The sequence below is a fragment of the Vipera berus genome (genome assembly GCF_964194415.1).
Source record: "Vipera berus genome assembly, chromosome: 6".
Lineage (NCBI taxonomy): Eukaryota > Metazoa > Chordata > Lepidosauria > Squamata > Viperidae > Vipera > Vipera berus.
This window is the reverse complement of record NC_138208.1, coordinates 5510875-5522424: the sequence shown is the minus strand read 5'-3', so window position 1 is coordinate 5522424 and position 11550 is coordinate 5510875. Positions and strand designations below refer to the sequence as shown.

General features: G+C 40.6%; 1 protein-coding gene and 1 long non-coding RNA gene across 2 annotated transcripts in view; both read right to left on the bottom strand.

Moving 5' to 3' along the window:
- Positions 1-1711: 1711 nt before the first annotated feature.
- Positions 1712-3847, bottom strand: LOC308670462. Its single transcript, XR_014027012.1, has 2 exons — positions 3734-3847; positions 1712-1979 (listed from the first exon to the last, which is right to left on the bottom strand). It is a non-coding gene; the product is annotated as an uncharacterized lncRNA (long non-coding RNA).
- Positions 3848-6304: 2457 nt separating this feature from the next.
- The window catches only part of SLC2A13 (solute carrier family 2 member 13), an 87179-nt gene continuing 81933 nt past the window's right edge, over positions 6305-11550 (bottom strand). The window contains exon 11 of the mRNA XM_081331171.1: positions 6305-11260. The gene's annotated coding sequence lies outside the window, so the exon portion shown is untranslated. The remainder of the gene's footprint in view (positions 11261-11550) is intronic.

Sequence of the window (11550 nt, the reverse complement as noted above, 5' to 3'; positions counted from 1 at the left end):
AGTTATATTTCAGCCCTCCTTTAAACAGGGACTTAATTCACCAATTCTTGCTTTTATATTGAACATCTTCTGGTTTAAGAGATTTGAAATTTGCTGTTGTCGTAGCTACCGTATGTTGCCTGTAATTCAGGAATGACAGCTTGTTTTAGTTTTACTGTTTGAACAACTGCTGTGCTAAGGAAGGCACTTTCCTATCCATTCCTGCCTTCAGTTTCGCCATATCCATGTGGGTCGGTCTGTGGTTGAAAAAAAGCTAATTTAAAGGACAAGTATTGTTAGTATCATCTCATCGGTTAAGCAAAGAGAGAGATACTAAGTCTTACTGAAGAAAAAAGAGGGCTGAGCAAGTTGCTGTGTAATGCCTTTGTCCTCTTTGAAGCACGTGACTGGATATCTTAGCAGACTCCATGGCTGTTCTCAGCCTGGAAGACCTTGAGCCTTGAAAAAAATGAAATTGTGTTCTAAAGTTACCCGCATCTCATTAAAATAAACATCGGTTTTAAATAAATTGCTTCTTACTGGAAAGGTTTAGCTGTGCTAGTCTGCCAGAGGAAGAGTTCAATCCACACAGAGAGAACATACCTTGGCTGCACCGTGTGGCTCTTTTAAGAGTTTCTCTTAACATTAAACCAACATACTGCAATCCCCACTTGTAGAATTCACAAGTCTGTGCAAAATTTAGAAGAAACAAATAACCAAGAACTGCTTTTTCTGGAGAGAGGGAGATTCAGAGATGGATGGGAAAGAAAGCAACACACACACACACACACACACACACACACACACGTAGTCCTTGACTTACAACCGTTCACTTAGTGACTGTTCGAAGTTACGACGGCACTGAAAAAAGTGACATCATCATTTTTCACACTTACGATCATTGCAACAGCCCTAAAGTCACATGATCAGAATTCAGCCGCTTGGCAACTGGCGTTGGAGTGTCCCAGGGTCACGTGATCACATTTCACGATCTTCTGACAAGCCAAATCAATGGGGAAGGCACTAACTTAACAACCACAGCGATTCACCTAACAACTGTGGCTAAGAAGGTGGTAAAAATGGGGCAAAACTCACCTAACAATGGTCTCAACTTAGCAACAGAAATTTTGGGTTCGATTGTGTATCTCAGAGGTCCCCAACCTTTCGGGCACTGGGGATCCGTTCCGTGGAGAGAGGTTTTTCCGCGGACCGGAGGAAGGGCGTGGTTTTGTGTGCTGCCTGCATCCCGCAGACGGGGCTTTGCTTGTTTGTGCAGACCGGTTGCTAGCATGCCGCGGCCCTGTACTGGTCCACGGACCGGGGGTTGGGACTCCAGTCCGCAGACAGGGACACGGCTACTACCGCCACACACCAAATTGCAGGCGGCAGTGTGCCTTCTCCACCAATGCAAGCCTCAATGCATTGTTGCACTTCAAATGCAGCACGCAACTAGCTCAGATGTTCAAATAATGGATCTGGGCCAAGCGATATATTACGAAGAGGCGCTGTCGTCATATTGTTCCACCCTTTGATGGATACCCCAGAAACACTTGACTAGAAGGATTCACACGGCTAAGCATTGGTGCTCTCTGAACTTGGTTTTCCTGCAGACGTTTCATTGCTAGCTGTGATGATGTTACCTAGTTTGGTGATGAAACATTTGCGGGAAAACCGCCAAGCTCAGAGAGAACCGAGGACTCCACAGTTCAACCCTGAGCTACAAATTTACTCATTTATTTATTATTAAATTTATTGACCATCCATCTTACCACTCTGGGTGGCTAATTTTCTGTTCTATCGGGTTAACCCTTGTCGATCAAATGATTTTGGTAGAATTTTCAGCAGTGAGTAAATCGCAGCTTTGAACTGCATCTATTGTCAGCCTGGGCAGTTGTGTCCTTTGCTGACCTGTTCCCCTTTTTCTTCTTTCTTTTGCTGTTTTACTTTCTGTTGGCACGTTCACATATAGACTTCTCACTCTCCAGGGATTTGAGGTAGTCCTAAAGATTTTGATGGAAAAATTGCTATTAAGATACTAACAGTTGACAAATTGGTTCTTTTCCCCCCCCTCCATTGAGGACACCTTCAAAGCCCTTGTGGTGGCGTTTGGTAGGTGGTTAGGAAAGGCACACAACTGCCTCCGCTTTTAGAAGATATTAACGTATTTGAGAAAGTACTAACGTTCTTTTTGAGATCACCAGCACAGCTGGCAAGAGCATGTGTGAATGTGCCCTGCCAATCTAATTATCTTGCAAGCAAACTGAATTTCAGAAAAGGATTATTTAGTTAGGTGGCTTCCTGCTGGAGGAGGATTCTCTACATGGGACTGGCCCGTGCAAACCCGTTTCCTAAATATTTTACAATATTGGCAAACGTGGCTATCGAGGGCTTTCTATCTCCAATGGAGATATTTATTTATTTATTTATTATTTATTATTGGGACTTATATGGCGCCCTATCTCCCGAAGGACTCAGGGCAGCTAACAACAACATATAATAAATACAGAAGTTAAGATAAAATTAAAATTAAAGGCCTCTGTACAATAAATTAAAATTAAAATTAAAATAAATTAAAAATTAAGAGTTAAAAAATTAAAAACATAATTAAAATCCCTGTCAGTCCAGGTCAGCCAGGTGGAAAAGGAGTGTTTTGAGGCCGCGGCGAAAGGACTGGAGATCTCGGGTCATCCGAAGCTCATGGGGGAGCTGGTTCCACAGGGCTGGCGCTCCCACAGAGAAGGCCCTCCCCCTGGGGGTCGCCAGCCGACATTGTCTAGCCGACGGCACCCTGAGGAGGCCTTCTCTGTGTGAGCGCACTGGGCGATGGGAATTCGTTCCTGGCAGCAGATGGTCCTGCAAGTTAGCTGCCCTAAGCCATGTAGGGTTTTAAAGGTAAGTACCAACACCTTAAATCTCACCCGGAGGGCAACCGGTAACCAATGCACCTCACGCAGGAGGGGTGTAATATGGGAGTATTGGGGTGCTCCCATCACTACCCGTGCAGCCGCATTCTGCACCAGCTGAAGCCTCCGGGTGGTCTTTAAGGGCAGCCCCATATAGAGAGCATTGCAGTAATCTATACGGGAGGTAACGAGTGCGTGAGTGATATACATGTTTCTAGCACGTATGCAGTATCATTCAGTAATCGGGGAAAGAAAATAAAGGGAAGAAACTAATTTTGTTCCTAAGCTTTCAGACTGAAGATTTATCTTCATTGTTTGATAATCCAACATTTGCAGCCACAGGCTTCTATCTCCCATCAACTTCTCTCTCTCTCTCTCTCTTTTATGCACCACCAGGAGACTCCAATTTTATAAGCCTATTTGGAAGATAACAGCAAATCCAGTGGTCGTTTCCTAGGAGACTTGGGCCTACTAGCTCTGCTTTCTTCATCCCGCTAGTTACTAAATCAATTTTTTTTTGCAAGAAGCATCTTTCCTCTTAAGATACAGGGACCTGTCTGCTTTCATTAAAGATACGAAAACGGTAGAATGGGGGGGGGGAGAAAAACAAACACCTTTGCTGCTTTTATAGATGGATTCAGTCAAAAGGGGTTGGAAGAATAATGGGATGCCTTGTGTGTTACCGCTTTTCTCTTTTTTCTGCAAGGACCTTAGCAGAGAGTAACACATTTTCACACAGAGACGCCGACACAGAGAGAGGGTTGGAAAACTAGCAGTCTGCAGCACGTGAGATTTCTGTGTCTTACCTCCTAAATAAATTGCTTCTGCTGCTGTGGTTATGTTTACGTTACCTTTAATTATAAAATCTTTTCCGTTTGCACACAAACCAGCAGGTCACTTGGCTTTTAGCTTATTCTTGCAGTTCTCTTCTCTGGAAACTCATTAAGCGATAATGGCACAGACCTGCCGAGAGGGACAACAGGACAGTAATCTGCATTGTCTTCCAGGCGTAAGAATTTAGCCATTTATTTGCACTCGGTAACATTCAGGAAATAATGGAAATATCAAATCTGTGGTGATCAGATGAGGGAGGGGTACCCAAGATAAATCCTTTTTTAAAAGAAAAAGAAAAAGGAATTAGTTCAGGATTGGATCACTTCTTTGTGATTTACAGGTAGTCCCCGACTTAGGATCACTTAACGGCTGTTCAAAGTTACAACAACACTGGAAAAGGGGACTTATGACCGTTTTTCACACTTGCGACCGTTGCAACATCCTCAATGGTCAGATGATCAAAATTCAGGGGACATTAGATGAGATGTTTTAACAGCTGTTGCAACATGTGGCCGTAATGGGGTGGGCTCCATTATGGTCCCAATCCTGAGACTAGCTGAAAGTTATAATAGCTTAAAGAGGGGGAAAAATGCAGGCTCTAAATAATTCCTGTATTATTTCTTTTCATAAACCAAAAATTACTCAATGTTAAAATTTAAACCCTCGTCTCCACCTCAAGGAAATTGGCTAACAACTTCCAATTAAAACGTCCTAGCTGGCAAGCAGCTCGGTAAAGGTAAATAATATTATTATTTTTTTTAAAAAAGAAACCTTTCTTTTCTGAGTTCATTCTTAACAAACAGACAAGTAGCATAAGTATTATGAAATTTCTGAGAGACCTATTAGGTTTGCGGAGTTTTGTATGAGAATATAAAAGATAAAAAAGTAACCAATGGTTGAAAACGACTTAATTATTTTTAAAATATGGATTTAACAAGTTTAGCCTCCTGGACATCTTTCAATACTGCACGTGTTTAAAGCACCAAATTATCTGACACGTTTAAGGTAGTAGTTTTAAAATAAATTGAATCGAACCTCTTTCCGCCGTGATCTGAAAACCTATTTATTTGAACAGGCCGGCCTGGTTTAAGGGTTTGGGATATTTTTAATTATTTATTGTTAGGGCTTAATTAATTTAATCTTACTTTTAACTTTTGTAAACTTTTGTAGTGCTTTTATTGCCCTGTACACCGTCTTGAGTCCTTCGGGAGAAGGGCGGTATAGAAATTCAATTTTTTAAAAAAAATACTCATTTGTAGTTTTTTTTCCTTTTGCTGTGGATTCAACAGCTGAACGTTGAATATTGACTGTACATTAGTCTTATCTCATTTTAAACATGGATGCATTTACATCAATAAAATTGGATAAGTGTAAGCTGTTTATACGGATTTGTTTCAGAGCGCCGCTAAAAAAGGGATTTTCCAGAAAAGGCTGGTCTTTTATACAATAGAATGTTTCCTATTGGTGCTTGAGATTACCTATTTTGAGGGGTCCCCGGTGCTCTCTGAGCTTGGTTGTTTTCTTGCAGAAGTTTCATTACCCAAACTAGGTAACATCATCAACACAAGCACTAATGATATTTACCTAGGTGGGTAATGAGACGTCTGCAATGAAGAAGTTACACTCAAGAGTACCAAGGACCCCTTATTTCAACTCTGAGCTACAACTATTCTCTTTTTATTATTACCTGTTTTAATTTAAATCTCTTTTAGGCAAATCGGATATTCCTGCCACGTCAGACCCTTAACTCGGTTGTTTTTACATGTTAAGTTTTTAAGTAGTTGAGAAGTAGAATCCGCCACTGTGTAATGAATGCTTATCTTTTTTAATTTTCTTTCCAAACCAACATGCCGTAATTTGTGTCATTAATTTTATACATTTCCCCCCCGCCCTGGCCGCTATGGATCAGATTGCTGGTTTCCTACCGCTGGCAGCTGCGGGAATCTAATGAGTTTACGAGTCTAATCAGCATTATTCTAGAACTAGAACGTTTATTGTGCAGTAATACTACTTAGAGCTTCTCCTTTCTGCATTGTATTAATATTACAGTACAGGTAGTCCTCAACTTACAACTATTCGTTTAGTGGCCAAAGTTACCAAGGCACTGAAAAAAGTGACTGATGACCATTTTTCACACTTAGGACTGTTGCAGCATCCCCTGTGGTCACGTGATCAAAATCCAGACCCTTGGCAACTGACTCATACTTATGACCGTTGCAGTGTCCCAAGGTCCCATGATCCCCTTTTAGTCCTTCTGACAAGCAAGTCAATGGGAAAGATCCACTTAACAACCAAGTTACTAACTTAACAAGTGATTCACTTAACAACTATGGCACGAAAGGTCATAAAAGGGGGGCTAACGTCACTTAACAAATGTTTTACTTAGCAACAGAAATTTTGGGCACAACTGTGATCACGAGTCAAGGGTTACTTGTGTTAATATTTATGAGCGGTAGGTACCTTTTGCGGTTCAGAGACTACGCTTTGAACTAGGAGTTCACCAATTAAACTTGCCCCTCACACACACACACACACACACACACACACACACACACACACACACACAAAACGCCACACAAGATTCTGTAATCAATTTATCTTTTATTTTGTTCATTTACTGTTGTCAGACTGTTTTTTTTAAAGATATTTATCTTTACATACATACAGAGAGAAAGAGGGGGGGGGGGAACCCATTGGTCCGAAAAGCAGTTTGAACATAAAAACAGTCAACTTCAGATCACTACATTTTCCAAAAAAATACATAAAAAAACACACCACTTTTTATACATTATAGGCTTGGCTGCTGGAAAAATAAAAAAAAATGGCACGTGTTAAATGTTGAAAAGGAACGCCATGGCAACGCCTGAATCTCAGGTCTTTCTGAAATGGCAAGAAACAAATTGCTTGTCCTTTTACCATCTCCGTCGCATCTCTCGAGGTCTGTGCCTAAAATGACACCTGTGTGAAAACAGGATTTCGTGATGTGACAAAATGGCTCCTAATTTCAGAGTAAGGGTTAGGGAAAAGTACTTTGAAGTCGGTTGTTCTCAACCTGTGGTCCGCGGACCCCAGATTTGGGGGCGGGGGACACTTTGTCACGGGGTGTGTGTGTGTGGGGGGGGTCCGTGAAAACTTGAAGAAATGTTACGATTTAAATCTTGAGCTGAGACTTTTTTGGGCCACAAACGTTACTTAAAGGGGGAGCCGTTTTGATGATCAAAACACAAGTGAGAAAAAGAAATCTCTAGTGTCCTGGTATCTATTCTTCTACATAAAATGAACTTTTTTTTATTTTCTTTCAATCTTGAACAGCTATGTGCAGCCTTCCAAATTTCCCCCAATACCTTACATGAAAATTAAACCCCCAGAATGTCTATATACTCATGTATTAGGAGGGAAGGAATCAAAAAGAAGTATGCTCAGTACACATGCCCAGTTCTCGATAATTAAGATATTTAGCACATACAAAAAAGGTTGATATAAAGTAGTTTCTTACACTGATTTTTTTACCACCTTGAAAGAAGTTAAAATTAGGAAATATATACTAACAAATCTGGTGGCTAAAATAGTTTCATATACAGTACTTTTGAACAATAGCACTTGGTTACAAAAACACCACAGTGAGGATTATTGGCACACTGAAAAAGAAAAATAAACCCTTTGTTGGTGTGAAAATAACCAAAACAAGTAACTGCCCCATAGATTCCTACGTTAAATCTACACCATTTTACAGTTGCCCCAAACATACAGATTTCCCCCATTTTCGACACCTGTTGTGATTCCAGCCATCCGGTAGACCAGGCCACACGAAAACTGTACACAAGGCGGTTGAGTAGTGTTAGGAAATCACATTTTTGAACGGTAAAATGTGACTTATTTAAATCTGAAGACCTTTCAGAATCTTCATATAATCTGTAGCTACATTTAAGCTGTAAAGTTACCCGCAATACCACTTTAAAAATAAAAAAATAAAAACCTCATAAAGCACATATGTCTACAGAGATTCTCAAACATCCAGGTCAGGGTTGTCCCAAAAGTGCTTTTTCAAAAGACAAGTAGACTTTGAGGGTTTTTTTTTGGGGGGGGGGGTTTGAAGATGTTTCGCTTCTCATGTAAGAAACTTCTTCTCTGAACTGAAGAAGCTTCTTGGATGAGAAGCGAAATGTCTTCAAGGAAAAAACAAACCAAGTCCAGTCACTTTTTGGAAAAGCTCCTTTGGGATCACAAAGCAGGTATTTGTGTCTACCTATTTCTGGCTGGAGACACATCCAGAGAAGAGACCAGGAAAAAATAAATAAATCACAGATCAAAGTGATGGTTAAAGTGCTTCTCAGGTTTATAATCTTCATATCAATATAAAACTTGAATACATTCTTTCTGATTTCTTAAAAGACTCATTTGATTATCTCTCTGTTCCCTATACGTACGTCTGGGGCCTTCCAGATCCTGGTCAACCCACGTTAACACCACACGGGCTGGGGGTGGAGGAAATCCTGCTTCAGATTTTCAAAACAAGGATCTAAAATGGAACGACGATCAGGAATATGAGCAAATTGGGACTTATGACTGAAAGCCACAGTAGCTATAGAAAAAGTATTTGTCGAAGCCGCCAGATTTCATTTGCATCCAAAGATGCCGTGGTTGGCATTTGATCACTGCGACTCCCCTGCCCAGAATTAAGAACTGAATCCAGTCTATCGGATTCTTTCTTAGAAGTCCAACTTATTTTGGAAAGGAAAGGATAGAAGATGGGAAATGAAAGGCTGGAGAATGACAGACAGCTGCCCTTTCTAATTCTTCCCTCTTGTTATGAATGTTTTTCCAGTCTCAGCAACTTTGCCATTGCAACTTCAACTCTTAGGATTCATCAGCCTGCCTGCCTGGGGGCTGGGCGTTAGAAGTCCACACGTCTTAAAATTGTTAAGGTTGAGAAAACACAAGTGTAGAGGTTGGGGTGCAGGGGAATATGCTTGACAGCTTTTTGCTGCCTCTAGGAATCCTGGGAGCTGTAGTCCCAGAGCCGGAAGTTAAAACTGACAGATTCTCAGTCTTCCTGGAGGTGAACCCTAAAATAAAGTTCAGAATTTTTCTAAGACTTGAGTTCAGAAGATTGAAATAGGCCTACCTGACACTTCAGGTTCTCCACCAGAAGGAGACCTTCAAAAGGGGAAATAAAAGCTGGCTGCCCAAACAAGCTAATAAGAAATCAGATCAAATGGATGCTTGAAAAGAGGGTAGGAATTGCTTTAGCCTTTGAACCTTTCCAATCCTAAAACACGATGCTAGTTCAGGGTTAGGCAACCTTGGCCCTTTTATGACTCGTGGACTTCAACTCCCAGAATTCCTCAGCCAGCATGGCTCAGCTTGGAAACCTTTCCCTTTTCCCTCAGCGTGGCTGGCTCAGGAATTCTGCGAGATGAAGTCCACAAGTCATAAAGCAGCCTAGGCCTAGGCCTAGGCCAGGGGTAGGCAACCTTGGCTCTTTTATGACTTGTGGACTTCAACTCCCAGAATCCCTGAGCCAGCATGGCTCAGCTTGGAAACCACTCCCTTTTCCCTCAGGATGGCTGGCTGAGGAATTCTGGGAGTTGAAGTCCACGAGTCATAAAAGAGCCAAGGTTGCCTAGCCCTGGGCTAGTTGTAGTATGAACTAGAATTTCTCCTGAAGGCAGGGGCGTCCAACCTTGGCGATATTAAGACTTGTGGACCAACTCCCAGAATTCCCCAGCCAGCATGGCTTCTGGGAATGAAGTCCACAAGTCTTAAAATTGCTAAGGTTGGACACCCCTGCTTTACAACAAGTCTGATAAACTTCATTAACACGGTCCTACATTGCCTCACCAAAATTATGCTGAAGTCCCATCAATTTTAGTAGGCATGTCTAGTGATGGTCAACCCTGCAACGAACAGCTGGAGAGTAATCTGGGATTTAAATCCCAGATGCTCTATGCTATTTCAAACATGAATTGCTTGGTAAACTTTGCTTGTTAACAGTTAGCAATTATCTGGACCTAACATCTCAGTTCTTTCCAGCCCAACTTCCCTTTGCTACATGGGAGAGATTCCCTGTGCCTAATGTAGACCTGCTTCTAAAAAAAAATCTTACATTTCTCTGCTTAAGAAAATAGCTTCCGTTTGACATGGTTATTAAATATACCCAAAATAGCTTATTTCTCCGAGTTTACTGAATGGATCTCCAAATTTAGCACTCTTCATTTTTAAAATAGATCAGAACATCTTCCCACTGGCCACTGGAGGGGGGGTGGGGTGTCAGTTATAAACATTAACCTAACTGGTTTTAACAATTTCTATTTTTTATATAAATTATTTATTTTTTTATTTTTATTTATTAAATTTCTTTGCCACCCATCTCCCTACAAGATGACTCTTCCTTGTGCAATTCAACATTCCATTTGAAGGATCTTCCCCCCCCCCCTCTAATTCATAGGACAATCTAGTGGGTAAAAATCTGATTTCAAAATAGATAAGCTTACAAGTTTGTAATAAATGCCTCCAAAAGAACTTTTACAGATTATACAGACTGACGAAAATACTCAAGAAAATAATGCACGTGACCACACAAAAACCTGTTGGAACCCTGAACCTTGAAATGAATCAAAGGATTTTGATAAAGTAAATGGAACAGTAGAATTCAAATTAGCAATTGGATTAACTTCTGTTACCTTCTGGCTATAACAATATCCAGTCCAGTATAGATAATAGTAAACATGATGGCTGCAAGCAATTTAAAAACCTGATTCATCAAGCAGATCTTTCCATTAGTACATTGTTTTTATTAGATTGAGACAAATGACTAATAGAAGCAGCAGCAGAAATATTTAAATATCCTTTACTAGCACATCACTTGAAGCTATCATGCCTTTTAAAAACAGACTGGAATCCAACAGACTTCTACGAATAATTAAATATTACAATGTGTTGTGCTTCAGCTTGTTCATAACTTTATTAAAAATAGACATTTTGGTCTACGAAATTAATTCAATATACTCTTAAGCATACTGCATTTAAAATCATAGATCTGAGCTTTCTTTGAACTTAAAAGTACTGTATGCAAAATACAAAGAATACCCTTGCTAAATAGAAGTATTTCACCTTTATTCATTCCTTAAAACATCGATTCCAAAAATAAAACACCCAATTGTATAGGGCTTATTTCAAGTATTCATTTAATTCAGCATTATTATAAATAACTCTTTATTATAAATGATAATTCTTACCGTAAGTGACTAAGGCAGGGCTAAACGATAAAGCGATATCAAAAGGAAGACAATAAACCAGGAATCCTGGTTAGAGAAAGGGGGCAATGGATCTTGTGCTCTTGTTAGTGAGTTGAAACTACTCTTTTCAACTTCTAACGGAGGATAAAAGGGGACTTCAGACTTGACTTTAAAAAAAAAATACCTTTCACAAGAAGACAATGAGCTTCCAAAAGATGCACGGCTGAACGTGACTTGAACAAAGGCCAGGAAAATTAAAACGGTGATTATTAATACTTTTCGACGGGACAGAAGCTCCAGCGCAGTCTGGGGAAAAATGAGAAGTTTAATATGAACGGGAACTTTATATGCAAAGCGCCGCCCGCCGATATTCGACTAGGTTCCCAAAGTAAAATAACTGGAGCGGAAGAGAAAGAGGAGAACACCGATTATCCCATTTGGCTTCACAGCAAAATCTTTCACAGGGGCTGATTTCCTTGGGTCCCTTTCACACACGATGGATGTCTGTCCCGTTCCACCCCCACCCCACCCCCACCCCAAGTTTAAGGCTTTAGGCAGGGAAACCAGTAAAAGGCGTGTTTTAAGGGCAGCATTTT